This window comes from Schistocerca americana, chromosome 2 (genome assembly GCF_021461395.2).
Source record: "Schistocerca americana isolate TAMUIC-IGC-003095 chromosome 2, iqSchAmer2.1, whole genome shotgun sequence".
Taxonomy (NCBI): Eukaryota; Metazoa; Arthropoda; class Insecta; order Orthoptera; family Acrididae; genus Schistocerca; species Schistocerca americana.
The window spans coordinates 450,597,148-450,621,312 of NC_060120.1; the positions used below are offsets into that span (position 1 = coordinate 450,597,148).

Here is a 24,165-nt window from a genome sequence, read left to right on the forward strand (position 1 = left end):
AAAAGGACAGCCATACACAATCTCAAAATGAATCCTGACCTAATCATCCTACCTGCAGATGAAGATTCCACTACTGTTGTTATGAATCGTAGTGACTACCTGGCAGAAGTCCCCAACCAATTACGTGACTCTTTCACCTATAAACACTGCCAGAGTGATCCTTCCTGGAAGTCCAATACAAACTCAAATCTCTGTTTAAGGCCTTCCTGGAACATATCCCCTGAATCCATTTCCCTCCTCACCCCTATGACACCCCACACACCCACCTTTCCCATGCTCTCCAAAATCCACAAACCCAACAAAACTGGATGCCCCATTGTGGCTGGTTATCACGTCCAAACTGAAAGAATTTCAGCCCTCAATGACCAACACCATCAACCAATTGTCCATAACCCAGCCTCCTACATCAAAGACTCTCCACCATCCCATCCCTTTACCTCCTGGATCCCTACTTGTCACTGTTGACACCACCTACCTATACACCAACATCCCTCATGCCCATGGTCTCACCGCTCTTTCCCAACATCCTTTACATTCCAAACCCACTACCTCATTCCTCATACACCTTAATAACTCTATCGTAACCCACAACTACTTCTCATTTGGAGGAGAGGTATGTACACAAATCCACAGCACAGCCATGGACACTCGCACAGCACCCTCCAATGTCAACCTTTTCATGGGTCATCTAGAGGATGACCTTCCTAGCATATCAAAACACCAAACCCCTAGTCTGGTTCATTGATGACACCTTCATGATCTGAACTAAAGACCAAGACACACTATCTTTGTTCTGTCACAAATGCATCACTTCCTCTCCCATCTGCTTCACGTGGTCCTCCTCAACCCAGTGTGACACCTTCCTAGATGTTTACCTCCTCCTCTCTGATGGCTCCATCTGCACCTGTCCACATTAAACCCATCAATTACCAACAGTACCTGGATTTTGACAGCTGTCATCCCTTTCACACCAAGCAATCTGTCCCGTATAGTCTGGCCACCCAGTCACAGTGTATCTGCAGTGACAAATAACTTCCTTGCTCAATATGTTGAGGGTCTCACCAAGGCCTTCACAAACAGGCACTATCCCATAGACTTAGTTTGCAAACAGACCTCATGTGCCATTTCCCCTCACACCCCCAATCCTCCCACCACCCCCAGGACCCTGTCACAAAGGAGTGTCCCCTTCATCACCCAGTACCACCTTAGACTGGAACATCTGAACCATATAATTCACCAGGCCTTTGATTACCTACCATCATACCCTGAAATGAGGGACATCCTACCTGAGATATTTCTCATCCTTCCTACCATGGTGCTCTGTCACCCACCCAACCTCCACAACATCCTAGTCCATCCCAATCCCATTCCCAATCTCAATCCCTTGGCACAATGGTCATATCCCTGTGGAAGATCCAGGTGCAAAACCTGCCCAATCCACCCACCCAGCACTTCCTATTCCAGTCCTGTCACAGGTTTATCCTACCCCATCACAGGCTGGGCCACCCATGAAAGCAGTCATGTCATTTACCAGCTGTGCCACAATCATTGCACAGCTTTTTATATTGGTATAACTACCAACCAGCAGTCAGCCAGGATGAACAGCACCACCAAACTGTGGCCAAGAGGAAAGTAGATCACCATGTGGCCCAACATGCAGCTGAACATAACACACTTTATTTCAATGGCTGCTTCACTACTCGAGCCATCTAGATCCTTCCCTCCACCACCAGCATTTCTGAACTGTGGATATGGGAATTATCTTTACAACACGTTCACCGCTCCTATAATTATCCTGGCCTCAACCTATGGTAACACACTGTTCCACACCCTCCACCCAACAGTTTCCACCGCCTATACCCTACCATCTTCTCCCCATTCTCATCTCCCACCCTGTTTATTTCCAGCCCTCTGCCAACGCCTCCACCTGTCTTTCCCCGCTCCTCACCTTTCTTGTTCCTTTTTTCCCCCACCTTTTTACCCCACAACCTGCTGAAGCTGCACCTGGTGGCAGTCTAGTCCCAGCACACTCCAGCAGATAGCATTTATCTCTTTCTCCCCACCTATACACTTCCCCACACCCTCTAGAGTGCTGCTTGCATCCCATGTGATGTTGCATTCTGGCCCAAGATGCCGTAGTTGGTGGACACGCGTGCGTGAGTAGTGCTTTTGTGTGTGTGTGTGTGTGTGTGTGTGTGTTTTTATTGATGAAGGCTTTGGCCAGAAGCTATATGTGTCTTTTAATAGTGCCAGTCTGAAACTTTACCTGTCTTCCTTACGGTAAGTGGCAATATGTCTTTTCCTACATTGTTAATACATGTAATAAAGTTCATAAGATAAAAATCAATGTTCACTTCACTATGTATTCCACAGTTTTTTAAATTTTTTTCACATAGAGGTCAGAATATACTAATTATTTGGTTAAAGTTTCATTCCAATAGCTATTAAAGTTTTTGAGCTATTAAATTTCAAAATACTACAAAAGCTGCAGTTCATGACGTCCAGGTGCCTGTAAACTGCTTTTGTTTTATCCCTCATGACCCACGACCTTTGATAATGTAACCAGTGATATAAATTAAATTAGAATGGTTTAGGCTGCTTTTTTTATGTAAGTTCTTACTACCTATAGCCAGCTGAGTTACTGAAAGTATTTGGCATGTTCTGAGTTATTGAATGTTGTGGCATGTTAAGTTTGGTGCTTTTCTTAGCAAATGTGTATTGTTAGTGAACATCAAAATTTATGAAGAGCCCTTTAATAACTCTAATAAATAATTTTCCTCCCATTGTCCTCATGGCAGACAGGGGTGTAGTTTTTCAGTAAAAATTACAAATCTTTTTCAAAAGTAATGACATGTAGTGTGGAAGCCACTATGGAGCACTGCATTAATGGCCACAAGCTGGTAGTTTCCAGTGTGGTGACATGTTGGTGACAATAACATATACAATACCAAGGAGGTCTCTCATTATGGATGGCATCACTTGGTGTCAAGTTTTAGTCAAACAAATACATAACAAAGGCATATATATAAGTCTAGACTTTGAGGCAGGGAACCATTTCTCATCACTGGGAACTGGCAGCACCACCACAACGGAAGAGTTATGCCGGGCAGCGAGACGACTGGGCACTGATAGCAGCAGCCACACATTTGAGACCATGCTGGGCCTGCCCCAGCACTAAGTCCTTGGTGGGATTTAGTACCACAGCCCTGTCGACCTGCTATATGAGCCTGCTGCCATCTCTACACTGAATTTCTAGTAGTACTTGGTGCCACAACACCAGCCACCATCTGACGCCTGTTAGAGGGCAGCGAGTCGCACCACATGCACAGCCACCTTCACACGCCGTCACAGTGATACGAGCAGAGCAAGGGGCTTACAGACTGTACAGTGCCAAGGGAAGCAGGGCACTGCTGATGTTGACAGCTGTGGCCCCTAAAGGCTGCCGGCCTTCCACAGGCTTGCTGTCATCATCACACAGTGCCGGTTCAGCAGCCAGAGTGGGAGTCACTGCCCATACATCAGCATCAACTGGGGAAAATGGAGAGAGGCGTGGTCATCTCAATATGTCATGTATCAAAACCAATAAGAGTCATTCTTAACTGTGAACAGCATCTCCACTGGGGTCTTCAACAGCCCCAGTCACCCTGCACCCTTTAGGTGCAACTCAATCTAGGATCCTCAATCTAGCCCTCCTTCCCAATCTATCTGTATTTCCTTTCCTTCCTGAGAAAGTAATTAAAAATTCCAAAAGCTTGGGATTTGTTTTTAATTCCCCTACTTTTAACTGTGCCTTACTGGCAACACACGGAAATTTTCATCCTGAAGACAAGTACTAACCAGCTCTCTGTAATTTCAGTTTCCTCTAGTGAATTATCTTTCTGCTAGTTTTTATTTGTTTTCTGTTTAATGGTCTTCCAGATAGTTTTAATCTTTGATAACTATATTTTTTATTCTTTGTATACAGACATACCTTCCTGCCATTTCAATGGCAGAAACCGTAACTTCACAGTAAGATTTGTGACGCAATTTCAGTTCTTCACACCAACTAGTCCTAACTTTGAAAACTTTGCTCTACCCTACATTTCATACTTTTAGAGCAGAAGTAACCATGCTTTCCTCAACACTACTATTTTAATTTATTCTCCTCTGTCATGGTGAGAAATTACACCAACTGATCAAAGGTATTCAGACACCTTTTAGTAGACATTAATATAGGATGTTTCCACACTTTGTCTTTAAGACAGCTTGGGCTGATGTGTATGAATGTCTGAAGGAATGGCAGACCATTTTTCCTGAAGAGCTGAAATCAGATAACATCTGTGGTCTGGAGCAAAGTTGACGTTCTAACTCACCCCAAATGTGTACCACTGAATTCAGGTTGAGACTCTGGACAAGTCAGTCCTTTTCAAGAAGTTTATTGTCTTCCTGCATTTAGCATTTTCTTAAGCAGAATAAAGGAACCACGCCCTATCTATGATGAACATCGTCACACCTTAAGAACATCTCCTCTGTAATTCACTGTTGCCACTACATATGACGGAAGGTAACATTCTCCAGGCATTCGTTAAATCCAAATCCTCTCATCAGATTGCCACAGCGTATGGCAAGAGTCATCACCCCACATCACTCATTCCCAATCCCCCACTGTCCAGTGGCATCACTCTTTACTCCACCTCAAGTGTCACTTAACAATGGCTACTGACACGTGTCGCTTTTGAAGATCTGCTTGACCATTGTACCCCATTCTTTTTAGCTCCCTATGCAAAGTCATCGTGTTAGTTGGACTGCTGGTAGCAATTTGGAACACACAACTGATTCTTTCCACCGATTTTGCACAATTTTTATAATCACCCTCTGTCTGCTTGATAGTCCCTGTCCATCAGTAAATGAGGTCTGCCTCATCTTGGTTTAGCTGTGGCTACTGCTTTGCATTTCCACTTCATATTCACATCACCAACAGTTGACTTGGGCAGCTTTAGAAGGGTTTAAATGTCCTTAATGGCTCTGTTACACATGTGAAATCCAATGACTAGTCCACATTTAAAGTAACTGAGCTCTCCTGACTAGTCCATTCTGCTATTAATGCTTCCCTACTGACAACACAATACTCCCTGCCTTCTTTTACACTGGTGGGTCTGCCTCTCATGATACCTAGTGGTCAATTCTGTATTGCACAGATGTGTTCGGATAGTTTTGATCAGGTAGTGTCTATTGTTAGATATCTCCCCACAACATTTCCTGTACTTTTTTGCTAAACATTCCAACAGCCTCATTTGGAGCCTTCTGAATAATACCTGTGGCTAGCCACAGCCATTTGGCTTTAACATCTAATTTATTAATGATAATTCAACCTAAAATCAATCTGCAATTTTTAGCTGAACTATGAGTTTCCACCACTCTTGGGGACATTACTGCCGATATCAGCCAAAACTGAACAACAACAACAAGACATTAATTTGGTCACAACTATGTGAAGAAAATCAGGATGTAATTACCCATGCCCTACAAAAATCCAGTTATTTCTACGCACAACATTGTTAATAGCCTCACCAAAAAAGCTTAGATATTACTTATTCATCACAGAATACTGAAACATCACTGTTGCAAATGTAAACAAAGAGGAAGGTTGCAAATAATTACTGCAGGGAGTCATAGGCAATCCGAGGATAATGCCCTCAGATCGAGATAAAGGTAACTTTCGTATTTATTTATAAATCTTAGTAGTGTCAGTAATCACACCAGTACGATGAAAAATAATGAAATTATGATTTACATGAAGAAAATTCTTCAAGGAAGTAGATTAACACTACAGTCAACATCTAGACAACAGAAAAAGGAGATACAGAGTGCAAATAATGCACATAAGATCAGCAACAGAATGGATGATGGTGGTTGTGGTTTATAACAAGAGGTAGTGAAAGGAAAGATGCAACAGCAAAGATCATAATGAGAAAGGAGAATGAAGAGAAATGAGTCTCATTGACAAAAAACACAAAAGAAAAACGAGTGCCAGAAACAGATGAAATCACAATGATCAGAAGAGAGATGTAAAATTACTAGAACGGATAAAAGGAATAGACAACCAAGTGTGAGACATACTAAACAGAAAAAGAACAACAGGGAACGTAGCGGGAGGAATTTCATTGGTACTGTGCAGGTTGCACTGTGGTGTACAGTGAGGGAAGTATTTACTGAAGGACAGATTCCCATATCAAGAATGAAGAGCCACTGTATTACAGCACTGTTACAGAACAATGGCTTCAAATTTACCACATCTGGGGGGAAAACCAACTGGTTTCTATGTACAGTTAAAGTGCAGCAGTTACCTGCAAGGTACATGTAGGTGGGCATATTTTACATAAACTGGAAGAGTAAAATTTCTTTAGTGTTCTATTTTCTATCTTTATGCAAGCATGACAGACATGATCGTACAGGTATGACTTTGATTGCAATGAGTACAGGTTATCTCAACAGTAACTCTTAAAAGCTTTACATAATAATGCAAAAGCCCAAAATTCATTTCAATGAAACTGGCCATTCTTCAGTTCTTAGGCCACACTCATTCTTCACCACAAAATGATAGTGTGTCTCCCTGTTGTGCCTGGCCTTGACTTCTTTCTTAGAATACAGGAAATTTATTGATGAGTCAGATTTCAGGTGAATTTTTCTTGATGAGTAAAAATTACTGTGAGTAAACAAATATCAACTGAATGAGATACTCCTGAGCTTGGTCGGTTGCTTGGGTGGTTTAATCATTAAAAGGTCACCAATCACTCCTACCTGGAACAGGCAAGACAGAAAAACTAAACACCAAAGAATGGTCTAGGGCACGAAACCCAAGGAAAGAAAACTCCAAGGTCTACTGAAGGTCGATGGAGCCTAGAGAAAGAAACAAGGAAGAAGAAAAGTGAGCAAAGTATCTCACCCAGAGAACAGCCAGGGGCCTGCAAAGATAGAAAGTGAGAAAGTGCCACTTACCAGAGGCACCCCACCCAACAATGCACAGAAAAGACTAGCAACAAAACCAGAGACATCCCACCCCACAAAGCACAGAAGAAACTTACAACAAAACCAGAGGAATCCCACCCAAAAATACACAGAAAAGACTAGCACCAAGGACAGGGTGAGAGAAGTACAAGAAAACAGAGGACGAACACCAAGTAATACAGGATACATGAGAAGGGTGAAGAAGAGCAAAAGAACATGTAGGGTGAGTCCTCAGGTGACCGCCAAGCCCAGACAGCAGCTGCCATTCGGGGCAGAGGTGCTAACAGGGTGTCCTGCCAACTCCTCAATGGGTCGACAAGGCTGAGACACCCTCCCCTTAGAAATAATGGTAACACTTCTCGGAAAATAAACTGTAAAACCAGGTCAGCCACTTAGGCATCGTCCACTAAGACCAGGAGTAGCGAGTCAGGAAGATTAAGAGGTGGTTGCAGGTTGGCTAGGTTAGGACAGTCCAGCAAAATGTGGACCATCCTCAAATGGGCACAACGACACAGTTGAGTAGATCCTTGCAACAAAGGAGATGGTCATGAGTCATCCAATAATGGGCAATGTGGAACCAACATGGGATAATGGAGTCCTTGCACGAGGCTCGCATCAACAACCTCCACAAATGCATGGTCTCCTTTGTCACCCTAGTTTGTTTAGCAAAGTCAGAGTACGCCAGTCTGTATTCCAGATGGTTAGAACTTAACAGTGTAGTACCAATCAAAGTTTCGATTCCGAAATATCGATCAAGAGGTGGCTTGCCAGTAGCCAATTTGGCCCGCCTGTCAGCAAGTCCATTCCCAGGGATCCCAACATGACCTGGGGTCCAGGCAAAGGCCACCGATCATCCACATTGTTTGAGGGCAAAAAGGGAATCCCGAATAGTCAGGAACAAGATATGGTGAGGGTAAAATGCTAAAAGCATCACTAAAGATGAGGAAGGACTCACAAGAGCAGGAATGTATGCGTTAAAGAGCATAAGAGATGACTACCCACTCTGTGGTGTAAGCACTGCAGCCATCCAGCAAGAAGTGCAGTTCATAATATCCTGCAGAAATGTAAACAAAGACAGTATGACTGGCAATTACTGAGCAATCAGTATAGAATTCTTCTTAACCCCGAAACACTCCATCAGTGGACAAGAATTGGCAGCAGAGGGCCTCAGGATGAGCCTAACCTTTTGGATCACGTGATAGGCCAAGACAGAGCTGTGGGCGGAGGATGCACCATGCAGGTGAGTGGACCCAAAGATGAGGTGGCAGAGAAGGAAGCTGGAGTTCAGCAAAAAGGGACCAGATGCAAATGGCAATAGTACACCCCTGTCCTGGACTGCCACTGTGGGAGTTGGAGCTCTTTATCTGGAAGAGGCGACCATAGCTCTGGTGCTCCAGATAAAAGTGGATGAGTACGCATAAGTGAGCAACTGCTGCTGGCACAGGACCCGCAACAGTGGATCCATTGCCTCCGCTAGGAGGCTGATCATGAGGCAGTCTGAAAGGCACCAGTTGCCAGTAGTACTCCACAATGGCGTATTGGGTTCAGCAAGTAATGTCTGAAAGTGGTGCCGAACCATATGCAAAACTCTTGTAAAGTAGATGGGACTGAACTAATGCTGTGTAGTGCCATATCAGAATAGAACAGTCTGCTCCACAGTTGGTGTTACTCAGGCATCAAAGGGCATTGGAGTGCAACCAACATGTCAACCTTAGTTGTTGAAGATAGGGGAGTCATGTCAACTGGGCATCAAATACCAGTCCAAATGATGAGAGTCCACCACACTGAGGGCCTGGATATCAAGGTACAGAGCCAGATGGGGATGCACTATATGGCAATGCATGCCTTTGCAGCCAAAAAATGGAAGCCATCACTGAGAGCCCAATATTGCAATCTGTATATTGCTCTCTGCAGTCTGTGTTTAGCAACACCCATCATGGATGAAGAAAAATAAATGCAAAAATCATCAGCATACAAACAGGGGGCCACCATAGACCTCACAACTGCCACCAGACCTTGATAGCCCCTAAAAAGAGGAACACTCAAAACAGAACCCTGAGGAACCCCATTCTCCTACAGATGGGAGGTGCTATGGGAAATGCCAACATGAACCTGAAAAGTGTGACGTGAAAGCTCTAGATACGAATCAGAAGTGGGCCACAAAGGCCCCACTCATGTAAGGTGGCAAGGATGTGGTGGTACCATGTGGTATCATAAGCTATATGCAGATCAGAGAAGACTGCAACAAGATGTTGACGTCAGGCAAAAACATTCGGATAGACTCCTGTTGGACTAAATTATCTACAGTGGAGCAGCCTTGGCAAAACCACTTAAGCTGACAAATCCTGGGATTCAAGGATATAATACAGCCTCTGACTCACTACATCTACAAAGTAAATTGCACAGGAAACTTATTAAACTGGTCAGATGATAGCTGAACATTTGAAGAAGCAGTTCACTGGAATTTGAAACTTGAATAATGACATTTTCTCGCCACTGGGAAGGAAATTCCGCCTCACTCCAGAGAGAGTTAAAAAAGGCCATTATGTGATGCTGACTAGGCCACCAGTAAGTGGTCAAGCATTTGGCTGTGCATCTGGTTTGGTCCAGGAACCATGTCTGGCGGGCGAGAGGGGGGAGGGGAGGGGAGGGGGGGGGAGGGGAGGGGGGGAGGGAGAGAGGGAGAGAGAGAGAGAGAGAGAGAGAGAGAGAGAGAGAGAGAGAGAGAGAGAGGGCTGGCTAATTCCCACTCCCTAGACAGGGCGTTGCACTAGGCGACAGGAAATGAAAGATAAAAGGAGTTGTTCCAGACAGTGTTTGAGAAGACAGAACGTTGGCGGATGGTTGACCGACACTGAGGCCTGGGTGAAATGCCAAGCCAAATGCTCAGCAATGGAGTCTAGGCCAATGAGGATAACACAATTCAGGGAAATTCCCGGAACACATTTAGGAGGACAGCTACCAAAAATGTGGCTGCTCTTTGCCTATACCTGTGAAGAGGGAAAACTCCCACGAAATTCATTTCTGGCACTTATGAAGATAGCAGGTCGAGACACAAAGCATTTACAGGGCAGGAGGTGGTTGAGAGATGGATGCTGTTTTAGCATTGGAAGGTGCGGCAGTCTTTAACAGCTGCAGAAATTTCGGGGCCCCACCAAGGGACAGTCTTCCTCTGGGGAAAACCTAAGGAAGAAAGAATCAGGGAAGCTGTTGACAAGAGGATGGCATCAGTCAAACTCCATTCGAACTCATCAATGCTATTGATGCAGCTGAGAACAAGGCATCCCAATTTGCATTAGTAAAGGCCCACCTGCAAGGGCGTCCAGGCGACTGACACTGGAGAAAAGATCAGCTGATCGGACTATGACTACTGTTGGATAAATTGTTATGAACTCCCCACTGAACAGAGGGGAGAAACCCAGGGCTACAGATGGAAAGATCAATGGCTGAGAAAGTGCCATACGCCACACTAAAGTATTTGGGGGCTCCAGTGTTTAGGAGCCACAAGAGCAAGCCCTGCCAGTAGGTCTTCAACAATCATGCACCAGACAAAGGTCGGAGTACCACCCACGGAGGGTTATGGGTGTCAACATCTCCACGGTGAAGGGGGGGGGAAGCAATGCTGAAATGCTGAGGAAGGAGTTCTGCACCAAATGGCTCGTACTACAAAAACAGAATTTAGAAAAGAACACCAAACCCATGGAGTACAATAGGGGAGGGTGAGTGGAAAAACAAGATCAAAACGAAATAGACCAAGGGAATAGTTGGGTCATTGAGGAGTTGATATAAGGGCGGCAATACAGTCAGGAAGACTCCTAAGATTGGAAAAACGGAAAGTAGATATATGAGTGCATAAAGGAAGTATGTAAATATATGGATAAAATTCTGTCCTGTTCACCTGACATAGCCATTGTACAGCAGTTATGGGAAACTTATGTGTCCAAATCAAAGTACAAACTGACTAAAGTTACAAGAACCATGGCGAAAGTAAATTATATGAAAAATGAAGCCTACCAAAGTTTATGATATCACCCATCCGCTTCGACCCATGATGTAACTGTGTTGTGGTGTGGGAGGTAATGGTGATGCGCTGTATTTGAAATGAATCATGTTTGCTGACATCTGGTTGGAGTATGCGGTGGTGCTCTATGGTGTGAGGTGTTTATGTTTCTAAATTGTTTTTGAGTGTTGTTAAGTGATTCATTGGAGTTCTTGAATACTGCTTATGAGAATAATATTGGGAGAGTTTGGGGCAGTTGGTTAGTGAGATATTTTCTTGTTGGCAGTTATGAGCAATAGATTAATTATTGGGTTTGGAATTATTACTGCAGCGTGTTATTTTAGGCTGGATATGTAGTTGTGTGTTTCATTTTAGTTAGTTATGGACATGACAACAAAGTTGGCAAGTTGGTCATTCCATGCCAAGGGGGGGATAGCATGGTCAAATACCTAGTTATTTTATTTAATTGCCAAGAATGTGAAATGTTAAGTTTGTGGAGAAGGTATGAGACTAACTAATGTTGCCACATTTTGGATGAGAAACCAGTATATATGGTACTGTCAGCAAGAAAACATATGACGTTCTATCTGAAAAGGTTCCTGGTTTGACAAGCATCAGTTGGCCATTCAAAAGATTGTGTTGAGAACACATTTTTTCTTTCAATAAATTGTTCAAGTTATGTGTTGGTTAACTTTGATTGATACGTAAATTTTTAAGGTTTTAATGTAAAATCGTTCAAATAATGTCAATGTGACATATCGAAATTTGACTCGTATTAGAAGATGTGAGATAGAAGAGTAAAACAATCACAGCACTGCGAATTTCATTAACTAACTGGTTTTATTCACTCTCATTTAGTTTCAATACATAATATCTACCTACACAACTTCCTTCTATAGTAGCATTACTTACAAAAAGCATGTGTCAAATATGAATCATTATCAATACCACGTACGCAAGTATTTTACGTAACTTTGTCTTCAGAGAATATCATGCAATTGCGACCACCACATGCGCTTTTTTAGTTCTGAATTTTATGAGATAATACCATCAAAAACAAGTAGTTCAGAACAACCTACGTCTATTCCTTCTTCCTCAAACTCTTAGCCATTACATGCAAGCTTCGAAAACAACTACAATATAACCGAAAGACTTTACCTGTAAATCTCAGTATTATACTTTATGCGACTGCTGTTTACTTCTTACGGCACAAACGTTCACGTACCACATCTCATAAACATTGCACCTAAGGCACACGATTAATTAGTCTCTAGCGGCAAAAGTATACTTCAGTCGATAGTACTACAATTTCCAAGAAGTCCAAAACCGAAAAAAAGTATAAAAAATGATGATGCTTTCGTTTAGCCGGCTCTGTCACTAAGTAGTATAACTATAATGACGCTTACGCCTTCAACAACACAACAAACCCCAATTAATATCATCTCCGGAGCGCAACAAGTGTACATCTCTGACATAGATCGAGAGATTGCATCAGAAAGGTCGCCTCAGAACCGAGATAGCGAACGAAACGTCAAAACATCCACATATTCAAACATATTTTCCAGTAGGTCTGCTCGAAACGAGCTTCGGCGTCAAGATTTCTCGCGATGAATGTTTTAAGAAGGGCAGCACAAATGGTCACAGGTTTGATTGACCAGCGGAATAATGTCATAAGAGGCCAATTCATACTGGCCGTCACGTCACGTTCAAACATACCACAACTCATTTCAAATGGCAGCATACAAACAGGACGTCAACGGGCCGTCAGATCACGTCATGCAAGGTTTCTGAGAAGGAGAGTTTTGATGTCAGGGCCGTTAGCTCACTGGAAGTTAAGCTACTTTCACCAAGCTCGCAATTATATTAGTAGTGGATCTTTCCCTTCTTTGTCTTCTTAATTTTTGTATTTATTATTGTGCATTGTTTCCGTAGCAAGTGCAATTTTTCCATGTCGATTTGGATATTTTTTCTATTGAGTATTCTTTCATAAGCGGGGACAGATATCTGGAAGCGAAAAATAATGTAGAAAAGAGCTGTCACATTGTAGCATATATAAATATTTATCTGAAAATTATTTCGAGCAGTTAGATCATGAACCCACGCGAATAGTAAACGGTTGTGAAAACACCCTTGACCTCTTAGCAACAAATAATCCTGACTTAATAACGAGCATCAAAACCGATATAGGGATTAGTGAACATAGGGTTGTCGTAGCGAGATTGAATATTGTAATCCCCAAATCCTCGAAAACTAAGCGAAAAGTTTACCTATTCAAAAAAGCAGATAAAAATTCACTTGACGCCTTACTGAGAGACAATCTCCACGCATTCCAAATTAATAATATAAGTGTCGACAGATGTGGCTTAAATTCAAAGAAATAGTATCGGCAGCAAGAGATTTAAACCAAATAAACTAACAAACGAAGGAGCTGATCCTCCTTGGCACACAAAACGGGTTAGAACTCTGTTGCAGAAACAACGAAACAAACATGCCAAATTTAAACAGACGCAAAATCCCCAAGATTGGCGATCTTTTACAGAAGCTCGAAATTTAGCGCGGAGTTCAATGCGAGACGCCTATAGCAGTTTCCACAACGAAACTTGGTCTCGAAACCTGGCAGAAAATCCAAAGAGATTCTGGTCGTACGTGAAGTATGTTAGCGACAAGAAACAATCAATGCCTTCTCTGCGCGATAACAATAGAGATACTATCGAAGACAGTGCTGCCAAAGGAGGGTTACTAAACACAGCCTTCCGAAATGCCTTCACAAAAGAAGACGAAGTAAATATTCCAGAATTCGAATCGAGAACAGCTGCCAACATGAGTAATGTAGAAGTAAATATCCTCGGAGTAGTGAAGCAACTCAAATCACTTAATAAACGCAAGTCTTCTGGTCCAGACTGTATACCAATTAAGTTCCTTTCGGAGTATGCTGATGCATTAGCTCTATACTTAACAGTCATATACAACCGTTCGCTCGACGAAACATCCGTACCCAATGACTGGAAAGTTGCACAGGTCACACCAATATTCAGGATAGGTAGTAGGAGTAATCCACTAAATTACTGGCCCATGTGCAGCAGAATTTTAGAACCTTATGAATTACCTCGAAGGAAACGGTTTGTTGACACACAGTCACCATGAGTTTAGAAAACATCGTTCCTGTGAAATACAACTAGCTCTTTATTCACATGAAGTGCTGAGTGCTATTGACGAGGGATTTCAGATCGATTCCGTATTCCTGGGATTCTGGAAGACTTTTGACACTGTACCACACAAGCAGCTCGTAGTGAAATTGCGTGCTTATGAAATATTGTCTCAGTTATGTGACTGGATTTGCGATTTCCTGTCAGAGAGGTTACAGTTCGTAGTAATTGACGGAAAGTCCTCGAGTAAAACAGAAGTGATTTCTGGCGTTCTCCAAGGTACTGTTATAGGCCCTTTGCTGTTCCTTATCTATATAAACGATTTGGGATACAATCTGAGCAGCCATCTTCGGTTGTTTGCAGATGACCCTGTCGTTTATCGACTAATAAAGTCATCAGAAGATGAAAACAAACTGAAAAACGATTTAGAAAAAATATCTGAATGGTGCGAAAAGTGGCAGTTGACCCTAAATAACGAAAAGTGCGAGGTCATCCACATGGGTGCTAAAAGGAACTCGTTAAACATCGGTTACACGATAAATCAGTCTAATCTAAAAGATGTAAATCCAACTAAATACCTAGGTATTACAATTTTGAACAACTTAAATTGGACAGAACCCATAGAAAATGTTGTGGGGAAGGCTAACCAGAGGCTGCGTTTTATTGGCAGGACACTTAAAAATATGACAGACCTACTAAGGAGACTGCGTACACTACGCTTGTCCGTCCTCTTTTAGAATACTACTGCATGGTGTGGGATCCTTACCACATAGGATTGATGGAGTACATCGAAAATGTTCAAAGAAAGGCAGCACGTTTTGTATTATCGCGAAATATGGAAGAGAGTGTCACAGAAATGATACAGGATTTGGGTTGAAAATCATTCAAAGAAAGGCGTTTTTCGTTGCGACGGAATCTTCTCACGAAATTCCAATCACCAGCTTTCTCATCCGAATGCGAAAATATTTTGTTGATACCGACCTACATAGGGAGGAACGATCACCACGATAAAATAAGGGAAATCAGAGCTCGTACGGAAAGATATAGGTGATCATTCTTTCTGCGCGCTGTACGAGATTGGAATAATAGAGAATTGTGAAGGTGGTTTGATGACCCTCTGCCAGGCATTTAGCCGCCTGGAGTGGCCGAGCGGATCTAGGCGTTACAGTCTGGAACAGCGCGACCGCTATGGTCGCGGGTTCGAATCCTGCCTCGAGCAAGGATGTGTGTGATGTCCTTAGGTTAGTTAGGTTTAAGTAGTTCTAAGTTCTTGGGGACTGATGAACCCAGAAGTTAAGTCCCATAGTGCTCAGAGCCATTTGAACCAGGCATTTAAATGTGATTTGCAGAGTATCCATGTAGTTGCAGATGTAGATGTAGATGTACTTTGAAAAACTCCTCAACGCCAACCCCCCCCCCCCCCCCCTATGGAAGAAATGATGACAGAAACAAGCACGTACAATCCAGATAGTGAACCTCCATCTCTAGAAGAAGTTAAAGAAATAAACAAGTCACTCAAGAATCGTAGAGCACCAGGAAAAGACGGCATCATCGCGGAAATCTGGAAGTTACAAGACCCAGAACTCACGAAAGACATCCACAGGATCTTGGAAGATATCTGGAAGACCATGCAAATTCCTGATGACTGGAAAACTGCCGTGATACACCCACTACACAAAAAAGGTGACAAGACTGACCTGAACAACTATAGAGGAATGTCCCTACTACCACTCACATACAAGATCCTCTCTAAAGCTTTACTAAACAGACTAGGATGTCAGACCAACTACTTGACTGGGGAATGCCAAGCAGGTTTCCGTAAAGGGCAGTCTTATGCGGAACAAATTTGGAACCTGAAAATGATTTTACAACACAAACAGAACCTGATCGTTACCTTTGTCGACTTCAAAAAGGCGTACGACTCTATCGACCGGAAAACTCTCTTCAAAATTCTAGAAGGATACAAAGTAGACAACAAAACACGGACTATCATAGAGCGAACCTTTACCAACAAGACCTCCAAAGTAAAGTTCTGTCGGGAGCTATCAGAGCCATTTGAAATTTGCACAGGTGTCCGACAAGGCGGTGGCCTCTCAACTCTCCTTTTCAGTCTAGTGTTAGATAAGGTAATAAAAGAACAGGAAACATCACAACAGGGGATAACCTTAGGAAACCTACAGATTAAATGCCTGGCTTTTGCAAACGATTTGGCGATTGTCATGAAAGGTATAAATGAAACAAAAGACACTATTGAAAAACTGCACGAAATCGCTTCCAAAACTGGACTAAAGATCTCTTACGAAAAGACACAGTTTATGAGCACAAAGAAACTCTCATCTCTGAACACAAAGTATGGCACGATTTACAAAATGGTAAACTTCAAATACCTCGGTGAAACACTACAAGTGAGAGGGTATAACAGAGACTCAAACGAAGAAAGAAAAACTAAACTGGACAGAGTAGTGTGGAATCATTACAACAAGAAGTCTATCTCACAAAAAGCCAAATTACGCCACTATGACAAGTTGGTGCTCCCCAAGGCACTATATGTAACAGAGACCACACTAATCCTAGGGCATACACGCATCAGACAACTAGAAAAAGTAGAACGGAAAATACTTAGAAAAATATTTGGCGCAACTAACAACAATGGAATATGGATCAAGAAACCTACAGAGAACCTATACAAACATACGGAGACAATCACAGACAACATTAGAAAATGCAGACTACAATTCTATGGACACCTGTACAGAATGCCATCACGCAGACTGACCAGACAGATCTTTGACTGGTTAACCACTAGAAACAACAAATGGGTGGCAGAGGTAACCAACTCAGCGTAACAGCAGATACAATAAACGACAGAATAAAATTCAGAAACATCATTAAGAAGAGTAAACTACATGAGATACACTGTGAAAAAGGAACAGGCGTAAAATGGACCGAAGAACGCAAGCAAGATCACAGCCAGAAGATGAAAGAAATATGGGCAACCAAAAAGGCAATCAAGATGAAGCCGAAGACATGAAGCTGACAAGAAGCATGGACAGAGGACCGGAAACAGAAACACAGCAAGCGAATGAGGGAAGTTTGAGCAGCAAGGAAGGCAGCAAAAGGAATTGGCCATGTAATTTAGTCCAACTGCGCTCTTTAAGGGCAAAACACCAATAATAATAGTAAGAAGAAGAAGAAGAAGAAAATATGTTGATAAAGCAGTTTTCAATAAATAATATTTTAAGTGAAAAAGTCAGTTCTAATGAAGGAGTAAAATACAGTTATTTATAAAGTTCTTAGACATGTGAGGAAAAACATAATGAATAAGATAAACAGGTTCTATTTATTCCCTTATAAATATTGTTTGATGTGTCTGTATGTATATATTTTCGTTAGAAAATAAATGTCGATAATTTTAAATGTTGTTTCACTTCTCATAACTCTATCACGCAAATTTGATCGAGACTATACGTTGTGAAGTTTGCTTTGGCCATTTATAAACTTTATACTTGTTAGTTCCTCAATTCTGGCACTACACTCCTACTTTTTGAATCATGGATGCTAACTCGAAGCTTCACATTCACAGTTCAGTACTGGGCTAAACAAATTTGAGTGACATGATATGACGGACATCATGAAATGCCATGACATGACGGTGGTGTGCCATGACTTGATGGCCAGTGTAAATTGGCTTAAAGATCTTGACAAAAGTGAAATGACAGACTCTTGAAGATAGATATAACTATCCTGAGGAAACCTACTTACAAAATTTCAAGAACCAGCTTTAATGATGATTCTAGCAATGTACTGTAACCCCCAACATATCGCTCCCATAGGGATCATGAGGAAAAGATTATGTTAATTGCAGCAGACACTGTGGCCTTAAACAATTATTCTTCTCGAGCACCACACAGGTATGGAAAGGGAAAAAGCTCTAGTAACTGGTTCAATGGGATGTTCCCTCTACCACATAACTTATAACGGTTTGCAAAGTATGACTGTAGATATAGATGCAGACATTGATGGTGGCATTTTAAGCTAAATATCAGGACCTCTTGTCGCCATGCTCACTGATAGCAAGGGACTTTGCGTACTTTTTTCTTCTCAATCTCTATTTAATTGTGACACTATCGTCTTTATGTATGTCTTTATATGCCTTGATTAAGTCTGTGCTGTAGAGTCTTCTCCTGATAAACAAGAAATGGTAATACCAAATGTGATTTCTGCAGTGCTTACCTTTATGTATTATGCAAGAAGTCGCATTTTCAGATTTGTAATAATGTGGTAAATAAGTTCCCATAACAACAATGACAATTTCTTACTTTATTTTTGTGACACTGCGAAGGTTGCATGAGAACTTGAAATTTTTCCTACGAGTATTCTCTCGCAAAAGAAACCAACCCATGACAGCCCGTAGCATAACAACTACATCAAGAATTATCTAAATGTCTCGTCTTTCGGAAACATACCTAATAATTTGGGTATGACTCTATCATTGTCTACCATCCAGTGAAGGCTTGGTGACCAATGTATTGAGGACATCACGAAGTAGTACACTCAATTTATTAATACACCATATTCCTGTATATAAGACTTTGATAATCAAAAACTAAATCAGGAAGTGTAGGAAGAGGATTAATTAGGTAATCAGTAATTAATTAGGAAAACATTACACAATAATTATTTTATAAATTTTGGGCTGACATTTGTAATTCATCTCAAAGAAGTATATGTAAGTTGGAGACAATATCTCAGCTTGTGGTCTGCAGAGACTTGGGGTAAGTCTCTACATGTACATTGGTAACACGACCTTGGTCACTGCTAGGCCATTTTCAAAGCTGCAGGTTTACTAAATTCTCGTTTTTTTTTTTTTCATTGGATGATTAAAATTTTCCATAATTGTATTGGTATTCCACAAAACAGAAGCTGGTTTCATGGCATTGTTAGTTAGTTAGTTACATGCTCCATAGATCAAATTCATGACAAACTTTATGATCTGGACTGTGTCAAAAAACAAACACAGAACACTTAAAGAAAACTAAATGAGAAAAATTAAAAATAATTTTTATGTGATAGCATGCTAGCCATTTATAGTCATTTTTAATAACTAATTAACTCTGCTCAAAAATTCCTCTGTGGTATAGAAGGAGTTGTTAGGGAGAAACCTCTTTAACCTAAATTTGAAAACACTTTGTAACACCATTATCGATAGTAAGTAGGTTATGCTACGTAATTATGTGTATGTAGCTTTGAAGTGATTGTTCTGTACTAGTTAAAATCTTTGAATTGTCAGAGGAAAGTGGAAATTTGTGAAGTATATAGTATAAAAACTTAATAATGTTAAAAAAATAACGAAACTTTATAAAATATGTATGCTCGTAAAAGAGAATTTGTAATTTGCATACTGGTTCATACTTAGGGAAATTGTATGATGTAACTTAAAAGACGTAGGGAACCCCCTCTGCTACAGAAGGGGATTGGCACGTGGGAAAAGGTGGATTTGGCGGTCAATCTGGGTGGCAATAGAGAGAGCACATTACGCAGTCAGTGGCTAGACATTGTACCGTTAACAAAGTGCCAAGTGAGGCATTTGGAAGCCAATTTATGTTGAAATTGCCTCGGATGTGGTTTTGGCTGGTGTATGGTGCTCTTGTTATCATGGAATAGCTCTGAAATGAAGGAAATACATCGCCAAGAAGAATTTATAAAGAGCATTCAACTCCAAGATCATGGGATCACTTAACCGCCATGTCCTTGACACCACTATTGCGCCACTGCTCCATCAACTCCAGGAATTCAGATATGTATCATAGTATGAACCAGTATATCGATGTGAGTGTTTTTTCAATAATAATTCCAGTGGAATAAAACTGTGTTTGTACCTTAACATTTGTCCTAACCACAAACCAATACAGGGTCCTGTCCTTAATGTACAGATAATCAAGCATCCTGTTTCTGAAAATACAATGGTTTGTTGTTGCACTAAAGGTGCTAAAGTTCATTGCTAAAATATTTGAATGTTGTTATCAAAGCTACCTACTCCACAGGTGGTGAGAAAGGCATGTATATTGGACTATGGTGAAAAGTAACTTGCATTGATTTGTATTAGGAACTTTTTTCTGAAATTGGTTGAGCTTAATATTTGACTAACTCGTGTTAAAGCATTAAAACATAAACTATTGCAAGTGGGGCTAAAAATTTAATGTTATTAAATTGCAATTGGTGTCCAAAATAATTACAGAGTTTGCATGTATACAAAGTAACAGTTTATGGGTCCCCACAGTAATCTATTCTCAAATTGAAAGGTAATTAGGTTTTTAGTTTCTATTAAAAGAAATCTGTGACAATGCTAATAATGAAGGCATAATAAGTATAGGTGTAGGATTATTTAATTTCATTTTGGTATGTATGTGTTAGCTAAAATCAGAACTCTTTCCATGCTCAGTTTCAGCCCAGTGTCTTTAGTAACATCTTAATGTTGAATTAGTACTGAATTAATTAATTACTGCAATACTAATTTTTATTACTATGAGTAAAGTATTATTTAGTTCTCTATGTATGCTGGTTTGTGTAAAAGCTATCTACTGCTAACCACAACATAGTTCGTTCGTTAGTTGTGTGTATCCATTGCACTATTTAAAAGGAGCATTAACGAAAGTCACTTCTGTAATCCATGTACATTTTTCTTTAAACTTAATGTTTCAAAGTATTATGCCTAATTAGGCTGGCGACTGTCGATTATTTCATTTGTATGCATTTTATTACTTTCATTATCTCCTAAGCTCAGTCTGCTAGTCTTTCTATTACCTGCCATAGAAACGAAAATACTGTTCAGTACCCTCTGCCCATTAGGTTAAAACATGGCCAGACTTCAAAAATCCTCCCAGAGGGTAACGCTAGATTGCAATGGAGCGTTATACTTTATGCGAACTTGCAGTAATAGTGTTAAAACTTCTGCTAAAAGTCTGACATTTTATTTCCATGGTTAGAGTGTCAAAGATTTTTATAGTTGCATACTTCACACCTTTTGTGCCAACATTTAAAAGCTGAATTTTCTGTGCTCATTGAACAGAGCAGTTTAAATCAGTTCATATTAAATAAGCATTTGTAGTTTAGTTACTGTAGCATATATTATAAGTAGGATATTGTGTTATATGCAGTCTTCCCTTTCAAGAGGACATAATATATCTACATTTATCGCAAATCAACTCTACCTCAAGTTTGTTAGTGACTGTAATTAACCTCAAGAGCTTTTAAAAATTAGTAATTTTTACCATGCTGTTTTGTGCTGCCTTAACAGAAATCTCAGTTTGTATATTTGCTTCAATTTTTATAGGGAATCAAAAATTTTGTAGTTCAACAGATATTGTCAGCAGGCTTATTTTAAATATTTTTGTTCACTGCTCCGTAAAACTTTGCACCAGCCACAGTGCACCACCATAGTGAATGCTGTTCTCAAGCATGGGACGAGTTAGTTGACTTTCACAAGCAGCTGTAAATCGCCATAACTACTGTCAAACGATTGGCAGTTTCTATGAATTGTTGTGTTGGAAGTGCTCCCAACAGCCATGTACTGCTACCTGAGCTGTAAAAGGTACCTCAAGTACAATCCTCTCCTGTGGCTCCTGTCTCCTCTGCAGGAAATACAGAATCTGTCATTACGCATCGACTTAACTGCAAGTGGCATGTCAGTGGTAGCTCTAGGCATCCTGTACGGGGTGTACAGGGCCCAGAGAAGACTCAGGTGTTATATTGAACCCCAGATTCAACATGTTCGAGGTGTTGTCTTCCATTGAAACTAAAACAGACCCACTGGGACTAATTTCACCTGCTGGGAAACCTGCTTTGTCCTATTCAAAGAGAAGGCAACTGCAAAAAGGCATTAATCATTGGCAATTCAAACTTGCAGCTAATAATGAAATGGCAGCAAGGGACAGGAAGGAATACCATGTACACTCTGTGTGTATGCCTGGGGGCCTCATTCAAAATGCTGAACATGCTATTCCAGTAGCCAAAGAGGGAAAAAGTGCAGCCAACTACAGATTGTAGTGCATTTTGGAACAAATGATGTCTTTCATCGAACTCAAAGGTCATACTTGAATCATTCCAGCGACTGGGAGAGTGAGAAAACAAGTCTTCCATACAGAGTTTATATGTAGCTCAAAATTTGCAGCATTGTCACCAGAATTAATGGTGGCCCCCTGCTCTGTGTCTAGCGAAAGGACTGCAACAGAGACTTCGAAGATTCTGTGACTTCCAGGACTTGCACCATAGGGTTGAGAGCTGTAGGGTCTCCCTAAATGTATTAGAGAGCACTACACATCAGAGGCTGCTACCTAGATAGCTAATTATGTGTGAGCTCCACACAAGGCCTTCTTTGTATTAGACATGTCTCCATCAAGTCCAGATAACGACATGACATAAGACATGCACGTTTTGAGTAATTTCTATTACAAGCCAGAAACGATAATGTAAAGCAGTATTCTTTCCCTCATTTAGGCTCTGGACATTAACACATGCTTTCTATCAGCAGTATTTTCTGGAAGAGGATGAAATTGAAACCTACTAACTGGATCAAAAACATGTGAGTATAAATGGAGGTGAAGTACACAACTGAGCACCTTTCTTGAATATCAGAAAGACGGCTCACTATGACACTCTGCAATTGACTGGTCCCGCAGTATCACGCCATCTTTCCTCATGTTTTGACAATGATTTTGTCCAAAACATTAACGGCTTCTTTGGGACAAGGGGTGGGGTGCATCAGCTTACTTTGCAGAATTGTTTAGCACATGATAGGGGAATAGTGCAGGACATTGATGATTTCAGAGAGCTCCTTTTCCAACACTGGTTGGCACGTATGAAGGAAGACAGCATGACTCCATACCCTGCATTAATGTTGTCAATAAGGGATTGCAATATCCTGTCCCTGAAAGCACGACAAACCAAAGAGTAGTCTAATGCAGTTGCATGATTTACCTGGTGCTCTGTAACAGAGCAGGCTCGACGACTGCTACTGCTGCTACATCTAGAACACTGCTGCGGTGACAGGCTGCAAAGTGAGCGTAGCAAACAATACACTCCTGGCTGTTATGATAGGGTCATATGGGATGACAGTATGATGGTCTGAGCTGGGGCGACGAATCCACATGCTGTGATGGGAGCAAATATGACTCTCTGTGCTGAAGCAATGGGGCTGCTGCATGCAGTGTTTGCAGCTGCAGTGACAGGGCTGCAAGCTGTGATCATAGCAAGAGTGATGACCTGGCCCTTGGCGACAAGGCTATTGCATGCGCCTTTGCTGTCACCAGTTTGATGGCCCAGGCTGGGGTAATGATGAGCGTATCATCGGCTCAGTCTGAGACACTGACACCGCATGAAGTGATTGATGCAAGAATGATGTCTGGGGCTGTTGCGACAGTGCTACCACAGGCCTTATTTGCAACTGTCAGTTTGACTGCTCAAGCTGGGACAAACATGAGCACATCATCATCATCAGCAGGTGCAGCTGTGGTTTGCTAAGTCCACCTCCAACCTTCTCCAATACTTCTGGAAAGGAAGGAGTGAGAATGATAAGTGTCACACATGCACACATGCAATAAACATATACATCCGCCAATAATAACAATTTCTGATATATACATTGTGGTTCACCACCGCCAATAAGTGAGTTTAGCCATTTGTCATCTCCATCACTCAGATCATAGTATTAATACTCACATATCTCATTGATTGCTGTTATCCTCCTTGAGCTGTAACTAGAAAATGTTGCCATGACCTGTTGTGGTTGTGATAGCTCATTGTCATTGGTCTGTGTTCATTCGTCAATAATTGGGCCAAAACCCCATGAGCTCTGTGTCGAAAACAGTGTCATGGCCTTCAGCAACTCAAGGTCAATAGAACCTATAGCAGTGGTTCCTCACCTTTCTGAGACCGTTCCCCCTGAATGCAATCAGATATTAGCTAGTATCCCCCATTTCCCACAATAATCAATCAAAATTAGTACCTAACTAGACTTTCGAACGAAAAAGAATT

At 41.3% G+C, this 24,165-nt stretch overlaps 1 protein-coding gene across 6 annotated transcripts in view; it reads right to left on the reverse strand.

The window, feature by feature from the left end:
* Positions 1-12,371, reverse strand: part of LOC124595634 — a 316,080-nt gene extending 303,709 nt beyond the window's left edge. For all 6 annotated transcript variants that reach the window (XR_006978228.1, XM_047134463.1, XM_047134461.1 and 3 more), the window contains exon 1: positions 12,146-12,371. The gene's annotated coding sequence lies outside the window, so the exon portion shown is untranslated. The remainder of the gene's footprint in view (positions 1-12,145) is intronic.
* Positions 12,372-24,165: the final 11,794 nt, after the last annotated feature.